The sequence below is a fragment of the Natrix helvetica genome, assembly GCF_964273705.1.
Source record: "Natrix helvetica genome assembly, chromosome: 1".
Classification (NCBI taxonomy): Eukaryota; Metazoa; Chordata; class Lepidosauria; order Squamata; family Natricidae; genus Natrix; species Natrix helvetica.
Genome location: NC_138548.1, coordinates 198,735,525 through 198,751,806, shown reverse-complemented (window position 1 = coordinate 198,751,806; position 16,282 = coordinate 198,735,525). Strand labels below are relative to the sequence as shown.

At 40.9% G+C, this 16,282-nt stretch overlaps 1 protein-coding gene across 10 annotated transcripts in view; it reads left to right on the top strand.

The window, feature by feature from the left end:
* The first annotated feature begins 482 nt into the window (after positions 1-482).
* The window catches only part of S1PR2 (sphingosine-1-phosphate receptor 2), a 70,462-nt gene continuing 54,662 nt past the window's right edge, over positions 483-16,282 (top strand). For 6 of the 10 annotated variants that reach the window (XM_081938986.1, XM_081938991.1, XM_081938995.1 and 3 more), the window contains exon 1: positions 583-942. The gene's annotated coding sequence lies outside the window, so the exon portion shown is untranslated. Of the gene's footprint in view, positions 943-4,745; positions 4,872-5,014; positions 5,114-5,954; positions 6,509-16,282 lie in introns of those variants that run through there. The other 4 variants (XM_081938994.1, XM_081938993.1, XR_014174139.1 and 1 more) reach the window with 3 other exon arrangements.

The following is a 16,282-nucleotide window of genomic DNA, read 5'->3' as shown; positions in this document are numbered from 1 at the left end:
CTAAGGGCCTGTTGCGATCCAGTTAATATAAGCGAGGCCGTTACCGCCAGTAGTTGTTCTGCCATCCCATTTCGCCCTTTGGATCGCTCTCATTACTGTAACAGTTTCAATCAAGCATTTTTGTTAATGAACAATGAACGACACAACTCTCCGTAACGCCCCACCCCTTTCCGCATTTAATCCCGAAAAATTGCTCTTGCGAGGCTGAACCAAGATCCAGGGAGTTCCCCTAGTACCGTAAGTTCGACCCTTGCCGCTACCTGCAATTCGCCTGGTAACTTTGGCCTCCTCTGTTCAAGTTGAGAATCGCGACCTACCTTGGAGGGTCGTTGTGTTGGTTGCTAGCGCGTGGATTTCCCTCCCCTTTGGCCATGGCTAAGTACTGTTGGGTTAGCCAGAAAGGGCACCTTTTGTAGCCGGGGGGGGGGCGACTTGTGTGGGGATAGAAGCTATTCTGTATTGACATTTTAACCCTTAAGCGTTTTACACGTTAATGTTAAGCGGCCTTCCTTTGGGCGATACGAACTTGCCACCCACGCCCCTTCCTCACGCCCCCTCGGCCTATTGCGGGTCTGCTGCGCCGGCTGCTGCCTCCGGCGGGGCGGCAGACAGAAGAGGGAAGAGCCCATGAATCCCGTCCTGCCCCGGCTCGCTGCAAGCCAAGGCAGCGCGAGGGGCGGGCAGTCGAAGAAAGGGGCGCACCCCCTGCCGGAGGAAACACCGCCGAGCCCGCCGGGCGCCGAGCCTCCTTTCCGCTGCATCCAAGGCACAGCTGGATCGCATCGACGGCTGGGCGGGAGGTCGGGCAGGCGGGCAATGGAGGCTGCTCGTCAGCCCCTCTGCTCGTCCCGGCTGCCTCCTGCTGCCGACGTCGCCCGGGTTTCGACAGCCGGCTGAGAGGAGACCTCGTCGCTGCTTTCTGGCGCCTGACCGAGTCGGGAGGTGAGTCCGGCGGCTTCTTCGATTCGGCTCTTTCTCGCGGTTTGCTGTCCCGCCAAGTGGGGGTGGGGTGGCTTCTTCCCTCTGCATCCTCCGATTCCCTCTTTTGTGGAAGTCCAGGCATCCCTCGCTCCCCCTGGCCAGAGAGAATCGCCTCTTTCTCTCCCTCCCCAACCCCCCCTCCCTTCCCCGCTTGCAACTTTTGTCCTCGGCTCCGGGATGCGGCCTCCGGAGCCCAGCCTTTGTCAGGTTGCCCTCGCTTCCCGCTGCCCCTTCGGCAGACCCTTCGCTGGGGTTTTTTCTGCAGGAGAAACAAAATACCGTTCCCCCCCCCTCCCACCAGCCGCTGCCGGGACAGCGGAACCGTCGCGCCCGCCCTCCGCACCGCTTCTGCTCTTTCAAACGTCGCCTCCATCCTTTCTTCCCATTTTAAGGCGCCCCCTCCTGAGCGGACGCTCGCCTGTACACAACACACCCCCAGCAAAAGCGGGAGAGGCGAAATCTCTGCGATTGTCCCGATGAATGGCCTAATGTAGTTGTTATTAACCCGCGATGTTAACGCCTTTGGTTCTTGGAGGTTGTATTTGCGTCGGCTGGGCTTGGTCACTGCTATTGTTTGCTGAAGGTTCAGGCCGTCCTATGTTGGAGCCGGCAGGGTTTGAGTACTTTAAATACCGTATGCATGCAGCTGCTTTTATTCTTCTGTTGAAAAATCAGTGGCTCTTGTAAAAAAAGAAGTGCACTGTTTTTTGTTTTTCTTTTTCAAAAATCCTGTTGCATCCAGGCAGCCTTACAGACAAGTTGCGAGGGCTTTCCAAGCACAAGCGGCATACAATAGATGAAAATAGCTGAAAAAGCAACCCTTGAGGAGGGCTGCCCGAGGTATCAAGTGGGCCAAGAAGAGTATGGATAGTTTTAACTCATGTGGCTTTTCAAGTGGTTGGATACATTCCTAGAGGTCAGGTCAATCAGGGGCTGCTAGTCTTCAGATTCCCTGTAATCTGTGAATTGAGGGCACATGTTTCCAAAGACCATTGGCAGGAAAGTAGCAGGAGAGGACTCTTTTCCTCTTGCTTGGGAGCCCACAGAACCATCGAGTTTTCCACTGTGAGAAACAAAGTTGAATTAATAGCCTTTGGCCTGTTCCAGATCCTGTTCTTGAGCACAGGGAGGCAGGATAATTAGGCAGAATCTTGGGGAGGTTAGGGTTAGGGTAATCCTCGATTTGCAACAGTTCATTTAGTGATGATTCGAAGTTACAACAGCACTGAAAAATGTGACCATTTTTCACACTTATGACCATTGTGGCATCCCCATGATAACATCATCAAAATTCAGATGCTTGGCAATGGGTTCATATTCATGATGGTTGCAGTGTGATCACTTTTTGTGACCTTCTCACAAGCAAAGTCAATAGGGAAACCAGATTCACTTAACAACAGTATTAACTAACTTAACAACTGCAGTGAGTCACTTAACAACTGTGGCAAAATGAGACAAAACTCACTTTACAAAGGTCTCACTTAACCGCATAGAGTTTGGGCTTAATTGTTGTCATAAATTAAGGATTATCTGTAGTATGCATTTTTATTGTTTTCATATAGCATGCTTTGATAGTTTTATACATAGTACTTTATACTTTCATTTATATAATTTTGTTATAATGGCATTTAAATCACTTTGAGATGGCTGCAAAACTCTTTATATAATATTTACGCTATTTCTTTAAAAAGCTGTCCACATGCATTTTGGCCATCCTATTTCCTCTAGTGGTTTTTATGCATATATGTGTATGTTCAATACTACCCAGGAACAAAAGACAGATATTGCAGAGACCAAGTCTCTAACTCTTTCCCCTCTGGCCAATTTCTGCTCAAAACAACCCTTTCCTTCCCCCCCACCCCACCCCACTTGTCACATCACTGCAAAAGAGACTTGAGAAAAAAGATACTTGCAGCTGGATGACATGTGTAACATGAGTTGACGGCCATCACAACATCCTGAAGCAATGAATTCTTTCAGCCAATTGTGTGTTGTATGGAGCAAAATTTTCTTTTGTTTGCCTTGTCACTTCAGCCAGTCAGTTGAACTCTTTGATCTCAAACTTGTGTCATGTTACCAAGAATCATTTTCCTTGTTCCCATTTCTGTCTCTTGTCCCCAATTCTGTGACATTTGTCCACAGCCTAAGCTTTACTCATATTCATTCAAATAGAGATGGGCCATCTTCTAGCTTTGTTCTGTCTCCCTGTCTCTAATGGAATAGAACCATCAGTGGCTGCTAATCTTGATAATGGCATACCATTCTTAAATCAACAAAGAAAGAGGCTTTTGCTCTCCTAAGTTTGTAGGTTTCCAGGATGTATTTAGTTGCCCAGTGTGGCTGGACTTGTGGTTGAAAGAGTGTATAACTGGAGACTGTTCTTAGCAACATGAAAAACCTTTGCTTTGTATAATTCTTTGCCACTGCACTTTTAAATAGGGAAAAAAACATTTAATTTTCTCTCAGCCTTGATGGAGTGGTCTATGAGGAATACCCCAAACCATTATTTTTGTTAAATAACATAAAACTCAGCAAGCATGCAATCATTTTGCAGGAATCTCAGCATTTGGGAGGGAGCTGGTTAACTGCAATTTGGTCAAGGATTTGTCATCTTTTGTTTTAGAAAGGCCAGGTGATTCTGCATTCTTGGAAAAGTCTGTTTAGTTGAGTTGTTGGGAAACATCTCTACAAAGAAAGCCTCTAGAGAGATAATAACAATTTGCATCCGCCCCCACCTAGACCTGGACTCTTCATTTCAAAAACTCTTAAGCTGCCTTCCAAGTCAAGTGTCCCCCTTTCCCATCCCAAGCTGCTGTTTGCTTGCTGTCTTGCTGCCAGCTAGGGATCCCCTTCTTCATTTGCTTATGTGCAAATTAATTGGGGGTTCTTTGAAAAGTACCTATGAATCATCCTCCCCCCAATTCTGTCTTTCATAAACTCCCACTCTAGAAGATCAGTTCCCTGCTCTTTGAGTAATTCGCTTTCCCAAAGCCTCTTGCCAAATCTCAAGCCAGCAACAAAAACCATCTGTTGTAATCTGTGGCCAGCTCAACTACAGTCCCTCGGACTTCTGGCCTCGAATGTCCTAGAGTTGTCAAGGAACTCTGGTTTTGATTAAGCCAGTCAGGCAGCAGTTGTTATCCTGCCCTGTGCTGCACATGTCCCCAAGATGAGTAAATTAAGAGCTGGATGGCAAGATTTAGCATTGAAAAAGCAGACCAGGAAGATATAGCTATTCTCCACCCACTCATGCTATTTAAGAATTGAAGGAATTCTCTTCAGCTAGGATGACTTCACCCATTACAAGCCATCTCTCTGCCTCACCCTGTAACTCCTACAGATAGTGTTACGTTCCATAGAACAGGAAGTGCTTCATGGTAGTTGGCTTCTGAACAAAGATCCCTTCTTGGCTCCTTGTGCCAAGGAACACAGGTCAACAAAGGTGGGTGGACAAGAAGGGTCCATGCTCTCTTTAAAATATCCAGATCGCAGAAAACAGAAGTGCCTTAATGCAGAAACAAATACCCAGCAGGTCTCTGGCATTTGCCTCTGATATTCCAGATAGGAAGCAGATGTTGGCCCTTAAATGGAATAAATAGGCCATAGCTTCATCTTCAAGTTGAAGAATCCTTCCTGATTTGCAATTGGAATAGCAGCTAATGGTACATATGAAGAAAGACTCTATACTGCTTCTTGCTGATAAAATCTCTCTTAATATTATCATGCTTCAAGGTCAAAACCTGTCTTCTTTGTTTATTTTCAAGCTGCACCTTGCACTGCCCAGCTGGAGAAGACTACCAGCTACCAATGATGGTACCTCCTTTCTGCCCTTATTTAGTGATGGAGTGTCTGCAGGTTGGAACATCTCAGGAAAGGTGCAAAGCAGCTAGGTCAGGGGTGTCCAAACTTGAGAACTTTAAGACTTGTGGACTTCAATTCCCAGAATTCCCCAGCCAGCATGGCTGGCTGGGGAATTCTAGGAGTTGAAGTCCACAAGTCTTAAAGTTCTCAAGTTTGGACACCCCTGAGCTAGGTGTATTCCACTCAAGCAAGATGCCACTTTTGATTTGGAAATGAAGAGGAACAAGATTCAGAGGATGTGTCTTGGATACAATTAAAGGAAAATTGTGGGAAAACATTTTGGGGTTTGTTTGTTTTTAGATAACTCATTGCATGAAGACTGCAGCACTCTTGTCAGTACAGATCGGTAAACCCTTTCCTTATTTTTACAGGCATACCAAGTAGATGAGTTCATTTAACAGTTTATAATAGTAATGTGCAGTTTCAGATCTGAAGGGAGAAACATGTTTCAGAATATAAATGTAAGCACATATGGCAATTTTTGGCAATTCCTTGAACGAAACATAGTTTTTCTTTGCAGCTGTGGGGGGATATTCTGAAAGACCTTTTCCCTTTTGGTTTGAACTGCTGCATTGCTGAGTTAGATACATTCTCTCTCTCTCTCTCTCTCTCTCTCTCTCTCTCTCTCTCTCTCTCTCTCTCCCTCTCTCTCTCTCCCTCTCGCTCCTTCTCCTTCTCTCTCCATCTCTCCCTATCTCTCTGTCTCTGACAAGAAGACATCAGAAGTTTGATGAGCAGAGAGGATTCATCTTGTACTTACATATGAATTCTACTCCAGCTCTCTGTGTGACTGCCTGAACCAATATTTTGCACCTGGTTCTGGTTTGTACAGATCTGACAACTCTGGTTCAAATGTAACAACAATTGCAAAATGTAACAACAATTGCAAAATACAACAAAATTGAATTAGTATAAACTCTTTATAGCAGTGGTTTTCTAAGTTATTATTTTCTAGGAAATCTCTTCCGGGGAAATGAGCATATTAAATGGATCTTTAGCTGTGTATTGCAAATTAAGAACAGTAAGAAGTACTGTATTGTTTGACACAGTGGTACATTTTTTAAGATACTAAGAAAACTCTAGATGTCTTAGTAACATAGTTTGATAAACTATTACTAGAAGCTCAGCAAAGATCTTAACTGGGCACAGTTAAGTGATACATTTTTAGAGGGCAATAGTGAGTATTCGTTTAAGTTCAAAAATTTAAAAAGAATATAGGAAAGCTGCAAAAGTAAGAAAAGGAACATTGAAAATAAACTAGAAATATGTCAAGAAGAACATAGAACAGAAAGGTAGAAATGAGTTATTTAAAAACTCAGGAAAGTAGATTTACGGTTAAAGATTAATTCTATGGTTAAATAGTAAACTTTCAACTAATGGGATGGAGCAATTAAAAAGGAGCAGGTCTCTCTTTCTTTGAGCTTATCAAGAGAATGTTGAATAATGTCAGGAATGCTAGATAGTAGATACCACATTTTGGAGTAGAGGTATCTATCCAAAGCAATATACCTAAAGAGCCCTTACATTATCCGAAAGTGGCATTTTGTTACAAAGCTGCAAGAACAATGGACAATATCTCCTGTGGAGAAGTGGAAGATCTCCTTTATTCCTTAGATATGTTGAAGAGATATTTGGCTCCAGTTGTGGATTCTTTTCAGGAAAAGGGGTAAGAAAGTTCTTGTTTGTGGGTTGCATCTGCCCCATCACATAATTTCCTCTATGCTCCTGTGTGATTTTGACACAGATTTCCCAGATGGACTTTCAAAATGTGCTCTCACTAAGGAGCAGAGGAACAGAAGAGCATGACTGGGATGGGGTAAAAGATAAGGACTACTAGGAGGAGAGAGATCACAACTAACCTGAAGAAGGGGAGGGAGAATGAAAACAAGAAAGGTGCAAAAATTGTTCTGCTGCCTTACAATGAGTATCAGAAGTGAGTGGGGGCGAGAGGGGGAACCCACAGAAAGTAAACAATGAAAGGAATTCTCCTGGGATCTGTTTTCCATAAAGGTGCAGTAGATACAAGTGGAAATGTGGAGAAAAGAGCCTTAAGAAGGGAGAATAGCCACTTCTACCGAACATTTTTCAAAAACGCAGTTTGCTTTCTGACCTGTAATACAGGTCATACAAAAACCACCCTTGGTTTGTCTCTGAACTAACCACATGATGAGATGGAAGAAGAGTGTTGAGCACTTTATTGTGCAATTGCCCTGTTTTTTCAGAAAACTTTAATAAGGACCCAGATGATGTCATGTGCCCTTTAGAATCCTTTTATGCCTTCCCACCATTTCTCTTTTTTTTTTTTCTCCTTATCAGTAAAATATGTTAAGAAAGGATTGAATTTCTATTTAAGATCCCTCAGTTTGGAAACACCCATGCAGTGATACAGAGATATTGTAAATGCTGTGTTTTAAGACTTGGCATGCACTGGGCCTGGATTGATTTCACCTACCCTTTTCAACATAACGTACACTGTACGATATCAGAAGACTGGTCCCCACTTATTTCAATCTATAAATATTTGGAAGTAAATAATTTATCACATGGTAAACAGCTTCTGGATCACTTGGAAAATTATCTGAATTCTGAATTGACTTTTTTTTTTTAGTAATGGTGTAAAGGAATGACATAATGTCATTTGTAAAACTGCTTCGTCTCATATGTCCTAAATAGAAACTTCACTGGATATTGATATATTGATAAGGACAGTTCTGATGTCTCTTTTCTACTTGAAGATCCACCTTGGTGATGTTTTGAGTAGCCAAACCTCTTGATCTTATTAGACTTGATAGCAGATTTTGATATTATCCACCAGTCTTTCTGGACCAACTGTGGGGTTCAGGAGTAGGAGTTCTGTTAGTGGTTTCCTCCTAGTTGCTATCAGTTCATTGGGAAAGAGAAGTCAATCCAAGTTACTCCAATTTAAAATTCCTCAGAGTATTTGCATGAAGCTGTTGATTAAGGTCATTCATAGGCCAGGGAATCATCAATAGGTTAATGATATCCAGCTCTACATATCAGCCCTTATACAGACACTTGTTGCAGTGGATGTCCTGTCCTGATTTCTAGAGAGCTTTAAGGTCTGGATGGGAAGTAGCAGGTTGAACCCTAGTAAAAGAATTCAAGGCCTTCGAGAAGGATTATGCTCCTCCCTTCAGAACTGGTATGAAAGAATATAGAGATAATCTTGATAAAGGAATGCAAAACACAGAAGAGGAAATAGAATATAGAAGAAGGGAAGAAAGACAACAAAAGGCAAGGGAGGGAAGACAGGGAGGACGTAGCAGGGAAGAGGAAGAACAACAGAAAGAAGAAGAAGTAAGACCAAAAACAAGAAGTCAAAAAGAAACCAGAGACAAATAAAAATAAGGACAAGTAGAGATCTAGGAAAATGGAGGAAGAAATCCAACTACTATCTGTAAATGTCAATGGTTTAAATTCACTAACAAAAAGAAAACACATCTGGGCAAAATTAATAAAACAAAAAGCAGACATAATATGTCTACAGGAAACACATATCAAACAACAAGACATAAAATACTTAGAATGTCCGAAATTGGGGAAATTATATACAGCATCGGCAGAAGAAAAAAGAAAAGGATTAGCAATTTATGTTAAAGAGAGAATAAAGACAAGCTTAATCTATGCAGATCCAAGGGGAAGAATATTAATTTTAGAGATATGGATAAACCAAAAACCAATATTGCTGGTAGCAATTTATGCCCCAAACGAAGACCAGAAAAATTTCTATAAAAAACTACATGAAAAAATCAGAGAAATTGGAGGGGAAAACATCTGTATAATAGGAGACTATAATGCCATAGTAGATAGCAAAATAGACTATGTAAGTGACAAAAAAACCAAAAACAAAAAAAAAGTATTACCAACAACATGTATGGAGATGATGGAAGAGCTAAATCTAATAGACATCTGGAGAAAAATGGAACCAAATAAAAAACAATTTACCTTTTACTCAAATCCACACCAATCTTGGTCACGGATCGACATGGCATGGATGAATAAGGAAATCGGGGCAGAAATATATAAAATTGAAATACTACCAAACACCTGGGCAGACCATAACCCCATTAAAATAATCTGGAAAGGGGAAAAAAAAACTAGACGAAGATGGACATTAAACCTGCAAATATTAAAAGAAAAAGAATTTATCCAAAAGTGTAAGAGTGAGTTGGGACTATTTCTCAAAGAAAACACAAAAGAACAGACATCAATACAAAATCTATGGGATACCATGAAAGCCTACATACGAGGAATCATTATAGCTTATGCAGCAAAAAGAAATAAAGAAAAATGGGCACAACAGAAAGCATTAGAGAAGGAAATTGAGAACCTAGAAAAAGAACTCCAAAACAAACCACAAAGTGACAAAATTAGAAAAGATTGGATGCTAGCGAAACACAAATTAAACATACTAGTCCAGGAAGAAATAGTAAAACACTTAAAACTAACGAAACAAATTTTTTTTGAACAAGCAAATAAACCAGGAAGGTGGTTATCTTATAGATTGAGAAAAGAAAGAGAAAAAAGACTAATATATCAACTCCAAGAGGAAACGGGTGAATTACAACACACAATGGAAGGGAAAAAAAAGATTGTACATAAATATTTCGAGAAGTTATACAAGGGGGAACAAGTAGATGACAAACAAATACAAGAATATTTGAACAAAGAAGAACCCCCAGTAATACCGGAAGAGATGAAAGAAATGCTAACGAAACAAATAACAAATATTGAACTGAAACAGGCAATTCAAAAACAGAAAAATAATAAAACACCAGGTCCAGATGGATTCCCAGCAGAATGATACAAAACGATAAACGATCTGAATGAATCAATAGAACCCCTAATGTTGGAGATGTACAATGAAACATTGACGAAAGCAAAAATACCAAACACATGGAGGGAAGCATACATTACGTTAATATATAAAGAAGGTACAGACCACAACCAAATTCAAAATTACAGGCCAATCTCGTTGCTGAATGTGGACTACAAAATATTTGCAACAATAATAGCGGAGAGACTAAAAAGATTACTAAATGATTGCATACACCCAGATCAAAATGGATTTCTCCCAACAAGACAAATTAGAAATAATACCAGAATAATTGCTAATATCTTGGAGTACTATGAGGTGCATACAGAGAAACAAGTGGCACTTGTATTCCTGGATGCACAGAAGGCATTCGATAATTTAAATTGGCAATACATGAAACAACAAATTAAAAATATGAATCTAGGAAATAAATTTGAAAAATTAATAGAAACAATATACTCCACCCAAAAGGCAAGCATGCTATTGAATGGGGAGAAGACAGAGTCTTTTGAAATAACGAAAGGAGTGAGACAAGGCTGCCCACTATCACCTCTGCTTTTTATTCTGACGCTAGAAAGCCTTCTGATACGAATTAGAAAAAACCAGGAAATAAGAGGAACCAAAACTAAAAAGGAAGAATACAAAATACAGGCCTTTGCGGATGACCTAGTATTTATCATAGAAGATCCATTAGAAACAGGGAACAGGTTAATGCAAGAACTAGAAAAATATGGAGATGTGGCAGGACTAAAAATTAATAAAGAAAAGACTAAAATAATAACCAAAAATTTGAAGGAAAAACAGAACAAAGAATTAGAAAAAACAATAGGACTCCAGGTAGTAAAGAAAGTCAAATATTTAGGAATATGGCTAACTGCAAAGTGCTCAACCATAAAAGAAAATAATTACACAAAATTAGTGCAACAAATAAAAAAAGACCTAGAATTATGGGGGAAACTACAACTATCGCTATTAGGGAAAATAGCAACTATAAAAATGAACATACTACCAAGAGTCCTATATCTATTTCAAACGATTCCCATAAAACTAGAGAAAACTTTTTTTACTGAATTGAATAAAATAATACTAAAATTCATCTGGCAAGGGAAAAAAGCTAGGATAAAACTGAAAGCATTACAGGACGATAGAAGCAGAGGTGGTATGGGACTACCTGACTGGGAACTCTACTACAATGCAGCAGCACTAATTTGGATTAAAGATTGGATAAATCTAAAAAACAAAAGAATATTAGCAATAGAAGGCCACGACCTACAAACAGGATGGCACTTTTTCTTATGGGAAGAGAGTAAAAAGAAGCAAAAATATTTCCATAGACATTACATTAGAGAAGCATTAATTCAAGTCTGGAATAAAATTAAAGCAAAACACTATATGAAAATACCGGCATGGCTTTCCACCATGGAAGCCATGATACACCCCAATACGCTAGATTTATCAAAAATGGTTAGATATAGTGAAATATTAGATAACCAGGGGAATTTGAAAACGAACCAAGAACTAAAAGAGAATAATATCAATATAGATTGGTGGCCATACCTCCAAATACAATCAAGATATAAAAAAGATATAAAAGAATATGGAATATATACGGAATTGCAACAAATAGACAAAATCTTAACTGGCCCAGAAAACAAATTTATAACGAAAATGTATAAATATTTGTTAGAAATAAACTTAGAAGAAGAAATAGTTAAAGGATGTATGATAGCATGGGCCAAAAATTTTGGTTATAACATAGATCTAGCGGATTGGGAAAAAATTTGGAATATAAATTATAAATTAACGAGATCAGCGACACTGAAAGATAATATATATAAAATGTTTTATCGTTGGCACCTACCACCAACAAGATTAGCAAAAATGTACCCAACACTGAAATCGATATGCTGGAAATGCAAAAAAGAAGAAGGGACCTACTACCACATGTGGTGGACATGCCCGGAATCGCAAAAATACTGGAAAAGAATCTGGAAGTGGGCACAAGAAATTACGGGGGAACAAGTAAAGTATAAACCTGAAACCTTTTTATTAGGAATAATTAAAGGGAACTATACAAAAAAAATTAAATATTTACTAACACATATATTAACTATAGCTAGAATTGCCTTCGCCCAATGCTGGAAGCAAAACAATACACCGCCAGTCGAATTAGTGATAAAAAAAACTTTGGAGTGCGCAGAGATGGACAAACTAACTCAAAAATTACAGGACAAAGAAGAATCGGAATACTACGAAATTTGGAATAAGTGGTATGAATGGTTGGATAATAAGAAAAACATTTAAGCCGAAAACAATATACATAAATAAACATAGAACTGTATATAAAAATAGGTAAATATGTTAAATATCATAAAAATGTATAGATAAAATGACATAAGGATTGTAATATATGGTAAAGAGAGGAAAACATACATAGATACGACGATGTAACATTGTACAAACTGTTGATATAAAGAGTGTAATATGTGATAAAAAGACAAAAACAATAAAAAATTATTCAAAAAAAAAAAAAGATAAAGGAATGCAAGAATAATTAAAGGGAACTGACAGGCAATTCAGTCCTGAGAAAGGAGAAGCCATAAGAAACACTCAAAACAACCCCACCTTGAATCTATTTGGTAAAAGAGAAATCAGGTTCTATATAACAGTAAAGTAGTATTCCTGTAATCCTTGTTTTGTTTACTTCTGAACAAATTTACCTGGAAGAACTGACAACATATTTGCAGTCTGGAAATCCTCCTGGACTTCTGCTGGAACAGCAGATGGAAACATGACCATGAGACTCTTTGCAGAATTACATTTAATGTATCAGTGTGCCATTTCCTGGATCAGGATGCATTGCTTATAGCTGATCATGACCTCATCACTTCACTTCACAGTTGGTCTATTGCAGTTCATACCAGATGGGGTGTCGTGAGACCATCTAGAAGCTAAACCTAGTCTGTCATGCCGCTGCTGGAATAATTGGAAGCTGCATTGTCTCATCACAAGAAATTTTACAGGAAAGAAACAGTCAGTAAAGGAAAATAGTTAACTACTGGGACTTATTGGAAAAGAAGCATGGATAATATGAGATGAAATCAAAAGAGCAACTAGTTGTAGACGCATTTAGTTTTCAATAGTTTTTGTATGCACTAAAGTTAAGAAAAGGAGTTAGGGCAGATAATAAAGTATCTGGAACTGAGCAGCAGAAGGCAGAATTTGAGTCAGAGGTGGTATTCAGCAGGTTCTGACCAGTTCTGGAGAACCAATAGCGGAAATTTTGAGTAGTTTGGAGAACCGATAAATACCACCTCTGACTAGCCACGCCCCCATCTCTCCCTCCCGAGTCCAAGCTGATCAGGAGGGAATGGGGATTTCGCAGTAACCTTCCCCTGGAGTAAGGTGGGAATGGAGATTTTACAGTGTCCTTCTCCTGCCATGCCCACCAAGCCACATCCACCAAGCCACGCCCACAGAACTTTTAGTAAAAAAATTTGAATCCCATCACTGATTTGAGCTACATACAAATGATGAACATGCAATTGTTAAAATGTATAAGCTTTTATTGAAATTTGAAACAGAAGAATAAGTGAAAGATTGTATGATAAAATGGGTTAAGAACTTTGCATGATTACATTGATGGAACAATGGCAAAATAAGTGATTAAAAGAACTGAAATGTAATTTATTATTTTTATTTTTTTTAAAAAAGCCAGAAATAGAGAAGGAAGGAAGGATTGATTTCCTATTTCAATAGCCAGATCACATCAATCTCAGAGTTAATTCCAGCTGCTGTGTGGTGTGTGATATATATTTGGCTTCTCACCAAGCTCCTTCAGTTGCTCTTAGGCCTAGTCTAGAAGGCTTTAAGACAAACTGGACCTCATTTGCCAACAATACTTTGTTAAGATCTAATTAACGTTCCAGAAGGCCAACAAATTTTTTTTTAAACAACATTTTTTGGAAGAAGAACTTAAAACCTTAAAATCTCTTCTTCTTTTTTAACCATTTGTTTTTAGAGAAGTTTAAGAAACCAGAAATGCAAGAGATTCAGCATAAAAGGAAAATTACTGAGTTTCAGCTGACTGTCGCTGTTGTGACATTACATCTCTCCACCCCATCTAAGCTTTTACAGATATATCAGGCTGGTGTGATTATGGTGTAGAGACTCAGTCCCCCGTGGTGACTTTCATCTCATGTCAGATTAGTAATGTGAGGTGATAAAAGTGGGAGGAAAGGCCTCATAATTCTTGTGAAGGCTGCTGTATTGCCTGTCACGTCATCACTTGATATTTCAGATTAATGATGACATCGTGCATCCAGGCCCTGGGATACAGCATTCCCCTCTCTAAAGCCAACTAAATATAAAATAAAGTTGTGAGGGGAATTGACTGGGGGAAGTATTGATTATACTAAAGGATTTTGAGGTGGTTTCCTACTTTGCATTCTCTGCAGAGAAATAGCCCCAGGAGCACAATTTCCTGGAGAAGTAGTGAGACTCTTCTGTGACAACCTTCCAGTATATCAGTGGCACTAATGCAGCAATGAAAGTGGAAGAGAACTATTTTTAAACTGACTGGCAAAAATATAGGTTCCACAATTGTTGTGTCAGCTAATTTTAGACAGAATTTGATCCAGGGATGGGCTGGATCCAATCTGCAGGGCACACGCAGACACTTGGGGTGAGGGAAAAATGGGCCTCCCGAAAGTTCCAGAAGGCCAGAAACTGGCCCCTTTCCGGCCTCCGGAGGCCAGAGGAGGCAGTTTTCACCCTCCCAGAGGCTCAAGGAAAGCCTCCGGAGCCTGGGGCAGGTGAACCCCCTCCCCCCGCCGTGGTGCAGGAGCTGACTAAGCCACACCCACCATGCCACGCCCACCCAACAACCAGGCAGAGAATCTGTTGCTGAAATTTTTGAACCTCACACCTGATTTGATCTGAAGTGAAAAATACAAATTGGAGCATTTTCTAAGAGTGCAAAGCTCTCAGATTTTTACAATACCCTACCAATGAATGCCAGGGACTGAGAGCTGGATTCTGTTAGTTGCCTTGGTGCTCTCTCCTTCCTCTAGAGGCACTCAAGGATGAAACCAGGTTCCAGTAAAATTTTCTAAAAACAAGAATAAAACATTGAGAAATGTATTCTGAAAGCCAGTGGCGTAGCGTGGGTTGTCAGCACCCGGGGCAAGGCAAGTAATTTGCGCCCCCTAAAGCGAGGGCGGCCCGACTGCAGCTGCCCCGGGTCGGCATCAGTCAAGTGAGGCTCTCCATGCTGGCCTCCTGCCTTCCTCCCGAGGAGGAGCTCGAAGGGCAGCGGGAAAAGGCTCGACTGAAGGGAAGCAGGTGCCGCGGGGGTGGGAGGCACACCAGGCGGAGCGGGAGGACGCGGTGGCGTTGCAGCGGCGGGCAGACGGAGTGCAGCGCCGCTCTCCTTCGGCTCCGCCTGGAGCGCCCCGGGAAGCCGGTGCCTTCCCGAAGCCCCCGGTGCGCCTCCCACCCCCGCGGCACCTGCTTCCCTTCAGTCGAGCCTTTTCCCGCTGCCCTTCAAGCTCCTCCTCGGGAGGAAAGAGACGGCCACAGTCCGGCAAAGGGCGGTGCAGGGCGAGTCAGGGCGCCCCCCCAGATGTTGCGCCCGGTGTGGCCGCCCCCCCCCTGCACCCCCCACGCTACGCCACTGCTGAAAGCAAATGTTTACTTTCAATCAAGAAAAGAATTAATTCTTGAAAAGTTTCTGCTAGCATTGATTATATCATCAGCACCTTCTCTTTCAAATTCCAGAAACCAATATATTTAGTTGTTCTGAGTTTGTTATACTACTAGTTGATAGGTAAAGAGAAGGAGGGAGAAATTTAACATGCTTGCTGAGTTTTATGCACCTGATGTAGAATGTTTGGCCTTTTTTCCCAACTGTATTTGCTGGGATGTATATCTAATAGAAATGGCAAAATTGAGGTTGCGGTAGAACAATCTCTTTTTATAATACCATGTTTCTCTTTAAGTAGAAAGACATTTCCATTATGATGTTTATGGAAGTTTGAAGAATAGCCTAGCTCAGTGGTGGGCAACCTTTTTTTTCAACTGAGCCAAATCTCCCCAAAACCACGATTGAAATTTATTTTGAGAGCCACATTTTTAAAACCAAAAATACATAGGATGGTACACTGTTTTTAGTTTCAATAAACTCTGGCATTTGAAGCACGCAAGTCTTAAAGCTGTCAAGTTACAAAATCCTTGCATCCCTAACCCTTTAGGAAAAAAACCCCAAAGGGTCTTCAAACCTGACAGCTTGAAGACTTGTGGACTTCAGCTCCCAGAATTCTGAGAACTGAAGTCCACCAAGGGCATCAATCATATTAGCCCAGGGATCTGCAAAATTGGCTCTTAAGACTGGTGGACTTCAACTCCCAGAATTCTGAGAATTGAAGTTCACCAGTCTTAAAACAGCCAACTTTTCAGACCTCTGTGTTAGCCCAAAGCCTGGCGCTGGGCGGGCCTTGCTCCCCCATTGGTGGAGCCCCAAGAAGCGAGGAGGGAGAAAAAGAAATGGAGGCTAAGGAGCTTCCCCCCGCCCCCTCCCAGCAAAAATCTAACCAGGGAGCCGGG